Raw genomic sequence first — 19,147 nt, 5'->3', positions numbered from 1 at the left:
TAGAACGAGCGTGTAGGCCGGAGATGTCAAGTAAGTGCCCAATGAGGAGGTCATCCAAGATATGCTATTATGAGATAAGGGCTTGCGGTGTACATCCTAAATTTTGATCCATAACGTAATGAACTACCAATTTTTTCTCTGAGGTGGAGGTGTTTCCAAGGGGTGCTATCATGGGCTAACTTTTCTGGACCCATTCGGGAAATTGAATATTGTCATAAATTCCAATCGGTGAAAGGACAAACTTAGCGAGAACAACACGACCGGCGAGGGGAAAATTCTTACCCTTCCATCCCCCAAAAGACATGCACCACTATCAGTAAGAGGCGGAAAGTGCACCTTCATACGCTTTGTGAAGTGGAGGTGCAACCCCAAATATTTATATGGAAAGGTAACTTGGGTTGGAGGTGGTTCAACATCTCCTTGTTGAGATCCTTGTATTTGATTGAGAATATTTTGCCTTGTCAATATTTGTGAGCAAACCACTAGCCTCACCAAAATATTTAATGTTTGCCACAATTGCCCATCACTACATGTTTAGCATAAATGGACTCATCTTTCCATATAAGGACAACCTACATAATAAAATCCCAAGAATGAAAAGACTTCAGAATATCAGATCAACCACTCTCAAGAGGAGATTTTATAGCGGCTTGATGGCCATGACGAAAAATAGGGGGAACAATAGGTATCCCTGCTGAAATCCTTGAGAATGATCGAAGGCAATGCTAAGTTAGCCATTCAAGAGCAACCTAGAAGACAAATGATGCAAACATAAGACTAAGCCAATCTCTAAAATCTCGCATGAACCCGTGGGTAGCCATGACCTCGAGGAGAGAAAGCCAACTAATCAAGTCAAACACTTTGAAAATGTCAAGCTTGATGAACAACTTAAGGATTTCTTTGCAATGAAGATTTACACACATGTTCTGGATATGTAAAAAGTTGTCATGGATGGATCACCAGTTCATGAAAGCACTACGGTTGATCGAGACAAGGTCTCAAAAAATCTAGGATGTTTGCATCGCAAGGAGCTTACAGATGATTGGAGCAAAGCTTTGGATTAGGACAACATGTCTAAAATGCTCCAGCCTCGATGCCCCATCTTTTCTTTGGTAGCAACACAATATTGGTTAAGTTAAGGAACCTTAAGCAGGTACATGTAAATACACCACCTGATGGGAGGCATTGATGATATCTAGTTTAATGACTTTGCAATATGTTTTCAATAATAAACCACTAAATCTATGTGGCACTAGGGTCTTTCTCAGAAGGCACTACAAACACATCATCTTTTATTGCATCCTCCTAAAAGTAGCCTAAGAATGGTGAAATCCAACAGAGATTATCCCAAGGTCCCCACTCAAGATCTCTCCCACAATAGAAGGTTGAGCGTACAAGAATTACGAAGTGTTCAAAATTACTCTTTGTGTACCAGGCAAAACAACAATGCAAAGTTAAGACATTATGACAAAAAAAATGGCATTGACTTTTTGATCAATGGTGGAAGAACTACCAATTGGTGTCTCACACTGCATCTAATTGACTTTTCACTCGGTGGTGGAAGAAATACCAATTGGCGTTGCACCTTCGGACTACCACTTGTCCTACGGATACATGGTTAAGATCACTTGTTAGCTCATATTCATTATTTGAGAGTAACAAGTTTTCTTAGCTGGTGATAAGTATGCCAATAACCTCTATAGTAACAACCAATGCATGTGACGGTAGGGAACACCTGTATTTCCATTATTTTGAGGCAATTCATGATCTAGATACAATAATAGAGTAAAAAAACCAAAGTGAACATGAGCAACAAAAATGAAGTAAAAAGATCCTCTCAAATTGTTCCAACATAGCCTTTGCATCTTGGGCCACCACCAAGCCTCTAAAAAGGAAACTATACAATATCAAAGTTATAGATGCTAGACTAACTTAGAAGGCTTCAAAGAACTACATTAGTCTCCTACCTCAAGATAAGGCATTAACCTCAAACTATTGAACACATCGTGGTTGATGACACCCCACACAAGGGGGGGGCCTAGCACCCAGAAATTAGAACGAGCGTGTAGGCCGGAGATGTCAAGTAAGTGCCCAATGAGGAGGTCATCCAAGATATGCTATTATGAGATAAGGGCTTGCGGTGTACATCCTAAATTTTGATCCATAACGTAATGAACTACCAATTTTTTCTCTGAGGTGGAGGTGTTTCCAAGGGGTGCTATCATGGGCTAACTTTTCTGGACCTATTCGGGAAATAGAATATTGTCATAAATTCCAATCGGTGAAAGGACAAACTTAGCGAGAACAACACGACCGGCGAGGGGAAAATTCTTACCCTTCCATCCCCCAAAAGACATGCACCACTATCAGTAAGAGGCAAAAAGTGCACCTTCATACGCTTTGTGAAGTGGAGGTGCAACCCCAAATATTTATATGGAAAGGTAACTTGGGTTGGAGGTGGTTCAACATCTCCTTGTTGAGATCCTTGTATTTGATTGAGAATATTTTGCCTTGTCAATATTTGTGAGCAAACCACTAGCCTCACCAAAATATTTAATGTTTGCCACAATTGCCCATCACTACATGTTTAGCATAAATGGACTCATCTTTCCATATAAGGACAACCTACATAATAAAATCCCAAGAATGAAAAGACTTCAGAATATCAGATCAACCACTCTCAAGAGGAGATTTTATAGCGGCTTGATGGCCATGACGAAAAATAGGGGGAACAATAGGTATCCCTGCTGAAATCCTTGAGAATGATCGAAGGCAATGCTAAGTTAGCCATTCAAGAGCAACCTAGAAGACAAATGATGCAAACATAAGACTAAGCCAATCTCTAAAATCTCGCATGAACCCGTGGGTAGCCATGACCTCGAGGAGAGAAAGCCAACTAATCAAGTCAAACACTTTGAAAATGTCAAGCTTGATGAACAACTTAAGGATTTCTTTGCAATGAAGATTTACACACATGTTCTGGATATGTAAAAAGTTGTCATGGATGGATCACCAGTTCATGAAAGCACTACGGTTGATCGAGACAAGGTCTCAAAAAATCTAGGATGTTTGCATCGCAAGGAGCTTACAGATGATTGGAGCAAAGCTTCGGATTAGGACAACATGTCTAAAATGCTCCAGCCTCGATGCCCCATCTTTTCTTTGGTAGCAACACAATATTGGTTAAGTTAAGGAACCTTAAGCAGGTACATGTAAATACACCACCTGATGGGAGGCATTGATGATATCTAGTTTAATGACTTTGCAATATGTTTTCAATAATAAACCACTAAATCTATGTGGCACTAGGGTCTTTCTCAGAAGGCACTACAAACACATCATCTTTTATTGCATCCTCCTAAAAGTAGCCTAAGAATGGTGAAATCCAACAGAGATTATCCCAAGGTCCCCACTCAAGATCTCTCCCACAATAGAAGGTTGAGCGTACAAGAATTACGAAGTGTTCAAAATTACTCTTTGTGTACCAGGCAAAACAACAATGCAAAGTTAAGACATTATGACAAAAAAATGGCATTGACTTTTTGATCAATGGTGGAAGAACTACCAATTGGTGTCTCACACTGCATCTAATTGACTTTTCACTCGGTGGTGGAAGAACTACCAATTGGCGTTGCACCTTCGGACTACCACTTGTCCTACGGATACATGGTTAAGATCACTTGTTAGCTCATATTCATTATTTGAGAGTAACAAGTTTTCTTAGCTGGTGATAAGTATGCCAATAACCTCTATAGTAACAACCAATGCATGTGACGGTAGGGAACACCTGTATTTCCATTATTTTGAGGCAATTCATGATCTAGATACAATAATAGAGTAAAAAAAAACCAAAGTGAACATGAGCAACAAAAATGAAGTAAAAAGATCCTCTCAAATTGTTCCAACATAGCCTTTGCATCTTGGGCCACCACCAAGCCTCTAAAAAGGAAACTATACAATATCAAAGTTATAGATGCTAGACTAACTTAGAAGGCTTCAAAGAACTACATTAGTCTCCTACCTCAAGATAAGGCATTAACCTCAAACTATTGAACACATCGTGGTTGATGACACCCCACACAAGGCTGATGAACCATACACTTCATAGTCAAACTACCCAAGAAGAAGATCAAGAACGTGAAATGATATGAGCGAATCAAAGGCCACATCAACCTCCATGCCATGGCCATGACATATTGGCATGTCAAACCACAAAAATTGAAGCTTTGGATCTATGGAACTTAAACAACATTTGTTATTCACTTTGGCTATCATGGAGCCTATAGTCATTTGAGACTGATTACATGCATATGCACATACTCCACTCCACAACGACCTATTTTTGTACAGAGTGGATCACTGTTTTGGCTCGTCAAGCTAGGCCACTGACTGCCACTACCCTTATCTGTCATTTGATCCATACCCACATAACATAGATCGGTTAACGAGAGAGAAAGCCTTGCCCATTCTGCACAACCTTTATTTCCTTCCACCTTTTCAGAACAACACCATTGCCATGCTACATCATAAAAATGGGGTGAATCCTAGAAAAATAGTAAGGCGGGACTAAACCATTGCCATGCTACATTATAGATGCTACATCACTGCCTCGTTGGCCCACACCCTAACACATCGCTAGCACCATATGTATGTTACAATACAAGGTTTAACGAGTAGATCTTTCCTTCAGTAGTGACGACCCTCACCTCTACCGTAATCTAGACCTACTCCGCGACCGGAGTTCAGACACGAGAGGTAAAAACAATAAACATGATCATTAGCGAGACGTTTTCTAGGCGGTTGGTAAGCTGTAAGGTGTGCAGGTTGCCAACCCGGGTTTGATCCTTTTGATCGACATGGTGTGTCCATGTCTACAGAGGAGTCCATGCCTATGTGTTCAGTGGGACATGCATACCTACACTCTAGAGGCTTCATTGTGTTCCATCAATTTCCCTAGCCGATGGTGCAAAATACCGCCAGATCCCTCGGTAGGGGTCCAAGCGTAGCTAGAAGTTTTGAGGTGATCTGGGGCGCGGACCTAGAAGCAACCCGGGTTTAAAACGCTTGATTAATAGTTTTCAAATGAAAAGATCAACATTTCTTGAATACATGGTCAGCATTTTTTTATACACATTTAACATTTTCCAAACACTTGATTAACATTTTTGAAACACTTGTTCAACATTTTTTAAGTGCTTGTTTAACATTTTTATATACATAATCACATTTTTTATCTTTTTTAATACATGGTCAACATTTTTTTATGCACATTTAACATTTCCCAAAAGTTTGACTAACATGTTTCAAATACTTGTTTAATATTTTTTAATATGTTTGATTAACGTTCCTATATGCATGATAAAAAGTTTCATCATTTTTAATACTTGATCAACAATTTTTCTATACACATTCAGCATTGTCTGAATGCTTGTTCAACATTTTTCAAATACTTGTTCAACATTTTTGACATAAGTATTCAAGATTTTCAAATAGTTGTTCAACATTTTTCAAATGCTCGTTCAAACTTTTTCAAATATATTTTTAATATTTTTCAAATATATTTTGTAGAGTATTTTTGCAATATATATATATATATATATATATATATATATTGAATTTTTTAAAGCATAAACAGGAGTGCGAAACAAAGAAAAAAGGAAAACCGAAAACAAAAAAGGGGATGTGGCTTCCTGCGCTTGCGGGCCGACCCATCTCACTCGCCCTTCAGCGAGTCGAAAGCCGAGAGCAGCTAATTAAGGAGTGCTCATTCGGAAGCCTCCCAAGGGTCACTTGGGGTGGGCTGAGAGCGGGCCGCCACATGGCGCGGCGTGCTTCGGGAGCTCCCTCTGGATTTTTATTTTATTTTTTGCACGTGTTTTCGACTCTTTAGATGTTTTTTCCTGGTTTTTCACCGGTCTTTCTTACCTTTTCGACAACAAAAAATAGAATTATCTTAACGCGTTTTTTTTCTTGCACGAAGTTGTGCCTCTCGGAAAGCAAAAAAAGCACGTTTCTTTTCTTTTTGAGAATTTTTCATTCATATCATGAAATAGTACAAAGTAGTTGACCTTTACAAGCACACTGAAACGCAAACACAAAGGACCATGAACACCTAGAGTACCCTAAGACAACCATAACACAAGAAGATCTCCGGAGCGCTGTGTCATCATCCCTGAATTTTGAGAGAAGACCCCTGCAGCAGAAGGATCTGCAACCAGTCGCAAACAGGTCATCATCTTCGACCACGGTACAATTGCCGCCACGCTGCTTCCTCCTTTCTTGACACCAGCGCTGAGAGGGCATGGACATCAATCCAACACACCTGCAATAGCCGTCGCCATCTTTGGCTTTGAGTACCGCGAAAAGTGTCCCTTCCGGAAGGAAGAGAACTCGAGTCATCCGACCGGTCCAGCACCGCGACCTGGCCATCCGCTCGGGCAAAGCAGGATCTCCCAACAACTTCATCGCAGAGGAAGGAGAAGAACAACAGCAGGAAATCATACCAACAAGGAAGAAGAAAGGTCTTCATCTTGCTGCATCCATCACCCATCCGAGGACCCAAACGGCCAGTGCCGATGGACCTCCAGCCACCATAGCCCGCGACCTCGACGAGATCTGGGGATCCCCAACCCCACTGGCTCCTAGACGAAGGCAAAGCCTCGCCTGACCGTGAACGGAGCCCAGAGAAACTTATTCCGACGCGACACGACCGCAACGGCCTCAGCAGCGTCTCCCTCAACCCTAACCCTACCACACACCCACCTAGCGAACAGACCCGAGGTTCCTCCTCCCTCCCGCCGTCGGACCGGCCGACGGAGAGAGAGGGAACCGGCGGCGTCACTGGCGACGCGGAAGGGAACCCTCGTCGCCTCCTTGATCGCCTCGTGCAATCCTACTTTTCCGGCAACGCGGTTTTTTTTTCTGTGAGAGGCATGGTTTTGCTTCTCCGAGAGGCACATATGTGCCTCTGAAAACGGGAAAACCTGTTTTTATTTCTTATTTTTTCTTTCATGAGAGGCACGTCGTGCTTATCGAAAATGGAAAAAAAACATGTTTCCTATTTTTTTCCTTCGATGAGAGGCACTAGGCCATTTTGTAAATAAAAACAAGTCAGCCCATGTCCAGTCCAAACGAAAACGAGTCGGCCCATCATCTGCTCTCCCTGGGCCCCACTCGTCAGCCGATTCCACCAACGCGTCACAACCCAACTGCGTCCCCATCCCCTCCCCTCTGCCACCAGACGAGAGGAACGGCGAAGCTTCGCCGGCCGCCATGTCGCCGCCGTCGCTCTGCGCCGCGCCTCCCCGCGCCGGCCCGCCCCCGCCCCCTCTCCTGCGCCTCCGCCGCCGCACGGCCTCCTCCGTCTCCGTCGCCGCGTCGCGCGCGGCGGCCCCGTCCGTCTCCGACGACCTGGTCCTCCGCATCGCCGAGCAGCTGGAGGACTCGGCGCCCGCCTCGCCGCTGCTCGACCCGCTCCGCTCCGCCTCCGCGCTCTCCCTCCTCACCACGCCCTGGCCCACCCGCCGCTCCAACGAGGCCTTCCGCTTCACCGACATCTCCTACCTCCGCTCCCTCCCCATCTCGACGCCCACCCGGACCCCCGGCCTCGCGCCGCCACCGCCCTCCTCCGACCTGGAATCGCACGTCCTCTTCTCCGACGGCCGCCTCGTCGCCGCCTCCGGCGCCCACGTCTCCGCCCTCGCGGACATGCCCCCCGGCCACGCCCGGGACCGGGCGGCCGCCGCCGTCGCCGCCTCCGCGCGGTTCTCCCACCGGGACATCTTCTACGACTTCAACGCCGTCGGCGCGAGCGACGTCGCCGTGGTGTACGTGCCCGAGTGGGCCAAGATGGCCGACGACCCCGTCCACATCATGTTCGCCTACAGCGGCAGCGACGGCGCTAGCCTGATGATGTCGAACCCCAGGGTTCTGGTGATAGCGGAGAAGGGGGCGGAGGTCGCCATCGTCGAGGAGCATTTCGGGGTCGGGGAAGAGGACGGTGGCTGCTATTGGGCCAACCCGGTGGTGGACATCATAGTGGAAGAGGGTGCCAGAGTGGTTCATTCCTATGTGCAGCGACAGTCACCCGCTGCGGCGCATACCAAGTGGACCACCGTCCAGCAGGTGCGATCATCTTATGCATTTTGCACTAATTTTATTTGATTATGGGCTTTACATAGATGTTGTGTGAAAGGTTGCTTGAGCTATATAGTTATTTAACATTCAGCTAGGACAGTGATCAGTGCCGATGAGAAATCAATTATGGAGAGACATGGTTGCACTGGGTTAAATGATTGTAGGGGGCAGAGAGCACACTAAATGTCTGATGATCCTTTCAGCTATATATTGCAATTGAGGATAATCCTGTTTTCAACTGTTATCCATTGTTCTAGCTGTTACGAGTATCATGTGCTTGCATTCAGTGTAGGAGTAGGATAGTCAACAAGTTAGTCAGAGAACTCGCTCTGCAGTAACACAAGCTGGTCAGTGAATTAGCAACTAATAAAACCAAATAGATCTCCTGCAAATTTACATTTCAGAGTAATGGTTTCATATCTTAGTTCATTGCTTTCACTATGAAATTGGACATAGCTTGATATATTCCTAGTTTCTACTCATTACTAATGTGTTGCTATTTAGATTAAATTAGGATTTAGGGATAAACATGGTCGGGTTTATTCGGTTGATTGTACCGGCAGTAATTACTTCAATATATGATTGTTTCACTTAAATCTGAACTAGTCATCTTCACATCTATGGAGATGGCTGTCATAAGGTCGAGGACCACATAATATGGATCAGTGAGGACGCCACTAAAGTCTCTTAATTAGCAGCACCAGCTGCAATTTAGGCAACATCTGATGCTTTGAGCTGTATTCCAATTGTGGATAATCTTGTTACACCTTTTGTCTACTGTTCTAGTGGTTGTGAGTATCATGTGATTATGCTTGCTTTCATAGTGTAGGTGTAGGATAATCAACAGGTTAGTCAATGAACTCGGTATTCAGTAATACTAGATGCAGAAGGATAATATGATCATTTGAATGTGGAAAGACGAGGAACATATTATAGTCAAAATAAAATGAGGAATATGTGAAGTTTCTATATTTGGTGCCTTGGTATTGCTTTAATTATCTTGAATTTGCTACCCATAAAACCATATAGACCCCTTGCAAATTTACATTTCAGATTAATGGTTTCATGTCTTAGTTCATCGTTTTCACTATGAAATAGGAATAGCTTGTTGTATTCCTAGTACCTACTCAGTACCGAATGAGTTGCTATTTTGATTTGATAAGGAATAAACATGGTCAGATACTAGACTTATTTGGTTGATTGTAGGGGTGGCAATTACTTCAATACATGCTTGTTTGAGCTGAAATCTGAACTAATCATCTTTACATCTGTGGGGATAGCTGTCATAAGGTCGAGTAGGACCACAGAATATGGATCAGTGAGGGCGCAAGTAAAGTCAGTGTTAATTAGTAACCTGCTGCAGTTTATTCAATGCCTTCATTTTTTGGGCTTGCCATCCATGTAATGAAGCAGTTATCCTGGAAACTAAAATTTTGGAGTTATTCTGGTTTTGGTGTTATATCCTCCGAAAATGGGGTACCAGAAAGCGCTCACTTTGTTTCTATTCATGCTGTTGCCAAGTTTATTTTTCTGACTGTATGTAAAGAGTAGGTATGCATATTTTTGTTTCAGTACTCACGACAAATGCTGCATGTAAATAAGGTTTTATATAAAGATGATTCGAAATGGATATTATCAGTCTCATTACTTTTGTTTTTTTCCTTTTGCAGAATACATCTAGTAAATATGAGTTCGTTGAGGTCAGCACCGGAGCAAGACTGAACAGGCACAATCTTCACATCCAGCAACTGGGTCCTGAGACAGAAACGGAATTATCAACGTTTCACTTAACATCTCAGAATAAGCAGATTCATGATCTGCATAGCAGACTAATACTTGATCACCCGAGAGGTTTTTCACGACAGCTCCACAAATTGATTGCTTGTGGTACAGGAAATGGTATTTTTGATGGAAATATTCAAGTCAACAGGTATTTGGTCAGACTCTTCTCATTTATTAACCTTTTGTATTCTGATAGAAATCCTTACAGTATCATTGAAACATCATTTGAGAAATGTTATTTCTGTAGTACCATCTTACTAATGCTATGTGAATTATTTGGTAACATACATATCTCACTGTTGTTGAAAGAGGCCTTGGTAAGATTAGTTTCTGTAGTTTCATGTTCTTAGAACATTGTATTAGTTTTTCATAAAAGATGCTGTACACTGATGAAAATTCAAGCAAGCTAGCAGAAGCATGTTTTTGGTTGTAGTCTTTGTAGGCTTCTAGCTGTAGCAGTACAAAGCAATGAATATAACATTTTACTAGTTTAGGAAATATAACATTTTACTGTCCCTGTAAAATAGGACCTCGCAAGATTGTCTTTTGCAGTGTCATGTTAATGTGGAATACTGCAGTAGTTTAGATTAAAAAGGTGTACACTGATGAAAATATTACAAGTAAACTAGAAGAAGCATGTTTTGGCTGTAGTCTTGTAGATATTACAGTACAAGGCAATGAATGTAAAAATTTGCTTTCTACTTCAGGAAATGTATACTGTTAATTTGTTTCGCCTATTGCAAAACTGTCTGATGTAGCATGAGAAAATATGGCATTTATGGCTATTGACAAAGCTTATAGTTACATCTGGAAATTTCCCCTGGCCTAGCGTTTTGATTCTGTTGATGTACAGGTATGCGCAGCAAACCGATGCAGGGCAGCAAACCAAGTGTCTTCTGCTCTCACCAAAGGCTGTGGTGAATGTGAAGCCAAACCTTCAGATCATCGCCGACGATGTCAAATGCACGCACGGAGCTGCCATCAGCGGGGACCTCGACCCGAACGAGCTCTTCTACTTCCAGGCGAGAGGCGTCGACGCCAAAACGGCGACCGACGCCCTGCTTTTCTCGTTCGGAGCCCAGGTGATAAACCGCATCCCGTTTAAGGCCGTCGAGAAGAAGGCTCTAGCACAGCTCAAGGAGTTGCTCGCCGTGTCAAGACAAAACAATTGATGAGGCCCTGAGGAGCTGTTTGAAGTGGTTCAGCGCTTTTTTTGGTCGAGGTGGAAAGAGCAGGGCGGGAATGCTTGGAAGCTTTGGCATTGAACAAGGTGAGCGACTACGACTGCGTATGTTGGCTGACTGCCGGAGGAAATACCACTCTAGTCCTTTTTCAGATTCTGCTTATTATTTGTAAATTACTTGTTTATCCCTGTCAAGAGGAAGAATACATCAAAGCTTCTTCCAAATAGATGTTTCTTCTGTTAGTGGCAAATGTAGTTTGTTTATCCCTATCATTGCTGTCGCCGACTCGTCGATGTTCCAGCCGGCCAGGCCCCCGAACAGCAAGTTTGCAGGTACTCCTCCGTTCCTTTTTACTCTGTGTATGAGATTGTTGTCGAGTCAAACTTTGCAGAGTTTGACCAAATTTATATAAAAAAAATATCGCCTACAATACCAAATATGTATACTACTCCCTCCATTCCGAAGTACTTGTCGCACGTATGAATGTATCTAGATACATCCATTTCAGCGACGAGTAATTTGGAACGAAGGGAGTATGAAACTACATTTCATAATGAATATGACGACATTCATTTGGCATTGTGAATGTTGATATTTTTTGTCTATAAGTTTGGTTAAATTATAGATACTTTAGACTTCGGACAAAACTTATATGCAGACTAAAAAGGATCGGAGGGAGTACAGTACAGCGAATGGAAGCTTGCGCCACAGATCTGTCCGTTTGTAATAGTCCATAAAGAATTCGTTCTTTATGTGGTTTTGCCACCTGTTCTCTTCTTTTTGGGTTGCAACTGTCTGTTTGGGATAATAATACATCTACCGCAGATATGCAGTCTGGAAGGGTAAAACGAATGTACAGTGTTTTTTAGTAGCATCTTGTTTTGCATACCCACCTCTATCACTATGAATGCTTGGTTTGCTACACGAAGCACGTCTTCGGCTCAAATTTTCAGTGTCAGCAGATACTCCCTCCGACGAACTTGTACCGGGTGGGCGACAACTAATATGGATTGGAGGGAGTAGCTTTTTGTAGGGGAGCGACAGCAGGTAGATTGTTAAAAAAAATCAGGTAGCCAAGTCTGTAAAAACATTATATACTTAAATTTCGTCCAGGGAAAAGTAGTGAACTTCAAAAAATGCAGAAAAAGAAAGGATGAAAAAAAGGGATACATGCTCTACTGCCGATCCGATACTGTCACGCACGCATGAGAAAATAAAACGGTTTGTAAAGAAAAAAGGAAAACTTGCGATGCAGATAAGCCATTGAGAGACAGCAGATCCCATATATTGATAAAGAGAAAAGGGAAAGAATGGTGGAAGTCTCCGTTGGCAAAAAAGATAAAAAAAGATAAGCCCTCTCTCCTGATTGAATCACTGCACATTTTGATCGGACGGTTCGACGTGTTTGGTTTGCTCGCATGATTTTGCCTGCATTGCATATGTGTCTTAGTCTAGTCTGACTAGAAAAAAACATGTCAAAACCCAACGTCTGCATGTTATTTGGTTGCCTGCAGACCCTCTAGCCTAGCTGGGGCGAAATAAAAGGTAGGTTGTTTGGTTGCCTGTTTATTTAGACAGAAACACAAACCATGATGTTTGCTTATATGCAACGTACTAGGCAGGCGGAATAAACCAAAGACAAGTAGATAGTGTATAAACATAGTTTTGTACCAAACCAATCAGTTTTCAACATAGTACGACACTTAAACCAAGCAGTTTTCAACCAAACAAGTACGACATAGTCCAAATCAAATCAGCGCGTGCAACATAGAGCTCTCCTAGCGTTCATGATGGAGGTGTCATCATGCTTCCCGCACTTGGTCGCCAATTCAATGTTGTCGTCATAGAAGACGATCCCCTTCAGGGTGCCGGGAGTCAGCAACTTGAAGATCATCACGTATCCGATCCCGATATTGTGAATAGCGGTGAAGGGGGCCCAACCCTAATCGAGGGTGACCCCGTCATTCATCAGCCGGACAGTGACCCTCCATGCGCAGCCGGTATTCGTCTTCAGCTTGAACTCCGTCAGCGCGGCCGTGAAGTGCTTCATGAAGTCTAGGGGCATAGGCAGGCACTCGACCCAGCTTCGGGGCAAGGATCACCTTGCAGAAGTGAGTTGGCCCACCCTCCTCATGGTAGTGCCCGTAGTTCCGACGCTTGCTGCTGGGGGGCTCCTCAAACATCACATCCTCCGCCGTGGGCGGCACCACCTCCTTGCCCTTGTTCTTCGTCTTGATCTACATTATGAACAACACAAAGTTCTGACTAGTAGAAAAATGGCTAGCCACAACTTCTGTTGGTGGCGCGCCATTTCCAATCAACACCAGCACTATATTTTAAAATAGTGGCGGTGTTGTACTTTCTTTTGTTGGAAATATGCCCTAGAGGCAATAATAAAAGGATTATTATTATATTTCCTTGTTCATGATAATTGTCTTTTATTCATGCTATAATTGTATTATCCGGAAATCGTGATACACGTGTGAATACATAGACCACAACACGTCCCTAGTGAGCCTCTAGTTGACTAGCTCGTTGATCAACAGATAGTCATGGTTTCCTGACTATGGACATTGGATGTCGTTGATAACGGGATCACATCATTAGGAGAATGATGTGATGGACAAGACCCAATCCTAAGCATAGCACAAAGATCGTGTAGTTCGTTTGCTAGAGCTTTTCCAATGTCAAGTATCTCTTCCTTAGACCATGAGATCGTGTAACTCCCGGATACCGTAAGAGTGCTTTGGGTGTACCAAACGTCACAACGTAACTAGGTGACTATAAAGGTGCACTACAGGTATCTCCGAAAGTGTCTGTTGGGTTGACACGGATCGAGACTGGAATTTATCACTCCGTATGACGGAGAGGTATCACTGGGCCCACTCGGTAGTGCATCATCATAATGAGCTCAGAGTGACCAAGTGTCTGGTCACGGGATCATGCATTACGGTACGAGTAAAGTGACTTGCCGGTAACGAGACTGAACGAGGTATTGGGATACCGACGATCGAGTCTCGGGCAAGTAACATACCGACTGACAAAGGGAATAGTATACGGGGTTGCTTGAATCCTCGACATCGTGGTTCATCCGATGACATCATCGAGGAGCATGTGGGAGCCAACATGGGTATCCAGATCCCGCTGTTGGTTATTGACCGGAGAGCCGTCTCGGTCATGTCCGCGTGTCTCCCGAACCCGTAGGGTCTGGACACTTAAGGTTCGGTGACGCTAGGGTTATTAGGAAGACATGTATGTGATTACCGAATGTTGTTCGGAGTCCCGGATGAGATCCCGGACGTCACGAGGAGTTCCGGAAGGATCCGGAGGTAAAGATTTATATATGGGAAGTTGTCATGCGGACACCGGAAAGTTTCGGGGGCATATCGGTATTGTACCGGGGCCACCGAAGGGGTTCCGGGGGTCCACCGGGAGGGGCCACCCCTCTTGGTGGGCCACATGGGCCGCGTGGGGCAGGGAACCAGCCCCTGGAGGGCTGGGCGCCTCCCCCTTGGGCCCATGCGCCTAGGGTTGGGGGGGAACCCTAAGGGGGGCGCACCCCCTTTGCTTGGGGGGCAAGCCCCCTCCCTGGCCGCCGCCCCCCCCCTCTAGATCTCATCTAGAGGGGGCCGGCCCCCTTCCCCCTTCCCCTATAAATAGAGGGGCGAGGGGAGGGCTGAACACCTGATCCAAGGCGCAGCCCCTCCCCTCCCCAACACCTCTCCTCCTCCGTTGAGCGCTTGGCGAAGCCCTGTCGGAGTACTGCCTCTCCACCATCATCACGCCGTCGTGCTGCTGCTGGAGCCTTCTTCCTCAACCTCTCCTCCCCCCTTGCTGGATCAATAAGGAGGAGACGTCGTCCGTACCGTACGTGTGTTGAACGCGGAGGCGCTGTCCGTTCAGCACTTAGTCATCGGTGATTTGAATCACTGCGAGTACGACTCCATCATCACCGTTCCCTTGAACGCTTCCGCACGCGATCTACAAGTGGTATGTAGATGCAATCTCTCTCCCATGACTCGTTGCTTAGATGAACTCATAGATGGATCTTGGTGAAACCGTAGGAAAAATTTTAATTTTCTGCAACGTTCCCCAACAGTGGCATCATGAGCTAGGTCTATGCGTAGTTCTCTATTGCACGAGTAGAACACAATTTTGTTGTGGGCGTAGATCTTGTGAACTTGCTTGCCGCTACTAGTCTTTTCTTGCTTCAGCGGTATTGTGGGATGAAGCGGCCCGGACCGACCTTCCACGTACGCTTACGTGAGACAGGTTCCACCGACTGACATGCACTAGTTGCATAAGGTGGCTAGCGGGTGTCTGTCTCTCCTACTTTAGTTGGAGCGGATTAGATGAAAAGGGTCCTTATGGAGGGTAAATAGAAGTTGACAAAATCACGTTGTGGTTATTCGTAGGTAAGAAAACGTTCTTGCTAGAACCCAATTGCAGCCACGTAAAAGATGCAACAACAATTAGAGGACGTCTAACTTGCTTTTGCAGCAATTGTCATGTGATGTGATATGGCCAGAAGTTGTGATGAATGATGAACGATATATTGTGATGTATGAGATCATGTTCTTGTAATAGGAACCACGACTTGCATGCCGATGAGTATGACAACCGGCAGGAGCCATAGGAGTTGTCTTTATTTTTTGTATGACCTGCGTGTCATTGCAGAACGCCATGTAAATTACTTTACTTTATTGCTAAACGCGTTAGCCATAGAAGTAGAAGTAGTCGTTGGCGTGACAACTTCATGAAGACACAATGATGGAGATCGTGATGATGGAGATCATGGTGTCATGCCGGTGACGAAGATGATCATGGAGCCCCGAAGATGGAGATCGAAGGAGCTATATGATATTGGCCATATCATGTCACTACTATATAATTGCATGTGATGTTTATTATGTTTTATGCATCTTGTTTACTTAGAACGGCGGTAGTAAATAAGATGATCCCTTATAATAATTTCAAGAAAGTGTTCCCCCTAACTGTGCAATGTTGCTAAAGTTCGTCGTTTCGAAGCACCACGTGATGATCGGGTGTGATAGATCCTTACGTTCACATACAACGGGTGTAAGACAGATTTACACATGCAGAACACTTAGGGTTAACTTGACGAGCCTAGCATGTACAGACATGGCCTCGGAACACAGAGACCGAAAGGTCGAACATGAGTCGTATGGAAGATACGATCAACATGGAGATGTTCACCGATGATGACTAGTCCGTCTCACGTGATGATCGGACACGGCCTAGTCGACTCGGATCGTTTAACACTTAGATGACTAGAAGGATGTCTAATCTGAGTGGGAGTTCATTAAATAATTTGATTAGATGAACTTAATTATCATGAACCTAGTCTAAAACTTTTGCAAAATATGTCTTGTAGATCAAATGGCCAACGCTCATGTTAATATGAACTTCAACGCGTTCCTAGAGAAAACCAAGCTGAAAGATGATGGCAGCAACTATTCAGACTGGGTCCGGAACCTGAGGATAATCCTCATAGCAGCCAAGAAAGATTATGTCCTAGATGCACCGCTAGGTGAAGCACCCATCCCAGAGAACCAAGACGTTATGAACACTTGGCAATCACGTGCTGATGATTACTCTCTCGTTCAGTGCGGCATGCTTTACAGCTTAGAGGCGGGGCTCCAAAAGCGTTTTGAGAAGCACGGAGCATATGAGATGTTCGAGGAGCTGAAAATGGTTTTCCAAGCTCATGCCCGGGTCGAGAGATATGAAGTCTCCGACAAGTTCTATAGTTGTAAGATGGAGGAAAACAGTTCTGTCAGTGAGCACATACTCAAAATGTCTGGGTTGCACAACTGCCTGTCCCAGTTGGAGATCAATCTCCCAGAAGAGGCGGCCATTGACAGAATCCTTCAGTCGCTCCCACCGAGCTACAAGAGCTTTGGGTTGAACTACAATATGCAGGGGATGGTAAAGACCATTCCTGAAGTATTCTCAATGCTGAAGTCAGCAGAGGTTGAAATCAAGAAAGAACATCAAGTGTTGATGGTCAATATGACCACTAAGTTCAAGAAGGGCAAGGGTAAGAAGAACTTCAAGAAGGACGGCAAAGATGTTGCCGCGCCCGGTAAGCCAGTTGCCGGGAAGAAGTCAAAGACTGGACCCAAGCCTGAGACTGAGTGCTTTTATTGCGAGGGGAAGGGTCACTGGAAGCGGAACTGCCCCAAATACTTAGCGGACAAGAAGGCCGGCAACACTAAAGGTATATTTGATATACATGTAATTGATGTGTACCTTATCCGTACTCGTAGTAACTCCTGGGTATTTGATACCGGTGCCGTTGCTCACATTTGTAACTCACAGCAGGAGCTGTGGAATAAGCGGAGACTGGTGAAGGACGAGGTGACGATGCGCGTCGGGAATGGTTCCAAGGTCGATGTGAAAGCCGTCGGCACGCTACCTCTACATTACCTACGGGATTAGTTTTAAACCTCAATAATTGTTATTTAGTGCCAAGTTTGAGCATGAACATTGTATCTGGATCTCGTTTGATACGAGATGGCTACTCATTTAAATCCGAGAATAATGGTTGTTCTATTTATATGAGAGATATGTTTTATGGTCATGCCCCGATGGTCAATGGTTTATTCTTGATGAATCTCGAACGTAATGTTACACATATTCATAGCGTGAATAGCAAAAGATGTAAAGTTGATAAAGATAGTCCCACATACTTGTGGCACTGCCGCCTTGGTCACATTGGTGTCAAGCGCATGAAGAAGCTCCATGCTGATGGAATTTTAGAGTCTCTCGACTATGAATCATTTGACACATGCGAACCATGCCTCATGGGCAAAATGACCAATACTCTGTTCTCCGGAACAATGAAGCGAGCAACCAACTTGTTGGAAATCATACATACCGAAGTGTGCGGTCCAATGAGCGTTGAGGCTCGCGGAGGATATCGTTATGTTCTCACTCTCACTGATGACTTGAGTAGATATGGGTATGTCTACTTGATGAAACACAAGTCTGAGACCTTTGAAAAGTTCAAGGAATTTCAGAATGAAGTAGAGAATCAACGTGACCGAAAGATAAAGTTCTTACGATCGGATCGTGGAGGAGGATATTTAAGTCACGAATTTGGTACACACTTAAGAAAATGTGGAATCGTTTCACAACTCACGCCGCCTGGAACACCTTAGCGTAACGGTGTGTCCGAACGTCGTAATCGCACTCTATTAGATATGGTGCGATCTATGATGTCTCTTACCGATTTACCGCTATCATTTTGGGGATACGCTCTAGAGACAACTACGTTCACTTTAAATAGGGCACCGTCTAAATCCGTTGAGACGACACCGTATGAATTATGGTTTGGGAAGAAACCTAAGTTGTCGTTTCTAAAAGTTTGGGGATGCGATGCTTATGTCAAGAAACTTCAACCTGAAAAGCTCGAACCCAAGTCGGAAAAATGCGTCTTCATAGGATACCCTAAGGAAACCATTGGGTATACCTTCTACTTAAGATCCGAGGGTGTGACGCCCGGATAGTTACGCTACAGTAATCCTCCGGTAATGATGCCACGTCACCTCGATTACTGTGGTTAATCTCGCATTAGTTCGAAACCGATTCAAATTCAATTTAAAAATTTGGCAAACAACAAAAGTTTTCAAAAATTAAACTAAAATGTTCGGAGTGCGCAGTTAAATGTCAGGGTAATTATAATAAAGCAAACACATTTTTATAAAATGCCTAAATGATTTAAAATGAAATAAAACAGTTAGAAAATAAATAAAAGAAAAGAAATTACAAAAAAGGGAGAAAGCCCCCCCCGGCCCCTTGGGCTTCGGCCCACCAGGCGGCCCGACTGGTCGCGCACCCAGCCAGCCCAGCTCCCCTCCCCCGGCCTGCCGAACCCCTACAACCCCCTGGGCGACCGAACCCTAACCCCCACGCGCCCCACTCCCCCACTCCCTCATCTCTCCCTCCCCCCCGATCCAGATCGGATCGGGGCTCACTGGCCATCGCCCGGTGCCGCCTCGCCAGCCCCCGCCCATGTGCTT

General features: G+C 44.4%; 1 pseudogene; it reads left to right on the top strand.

Moving 5' to 3' along the window:
* Nucleotides 1-7,117: 7,117 nt before the first annotated feature.
* On the top strand, nt 7,118-11,532 carry LOC119279136 (annotated as a pseudogene).
* Nucleotides 11,533-19,147: the final 7,615 nt, after the last annotated feature.

This window comes from Triticum dicoccoides, chromosome 3B (assembly GCF_002162155.2).
Source record: "Triticum dicoccoides isolate Atlit2015 ecotype Zavitan chromosome 3B, WEW_v2.0, whole genome shotgun sequence".
NCBI lineage: Eukaryota > Viridiplantae > Streptophyta > Magnoliopsida > Poales > Poaceae > Triticum > Triticum dicoccoides.
The sequence above is the reverse complement of the archived record's forward strand: the minus strand, read 5'-3'. Positions and strand labels throughout refer to the sequence as shown.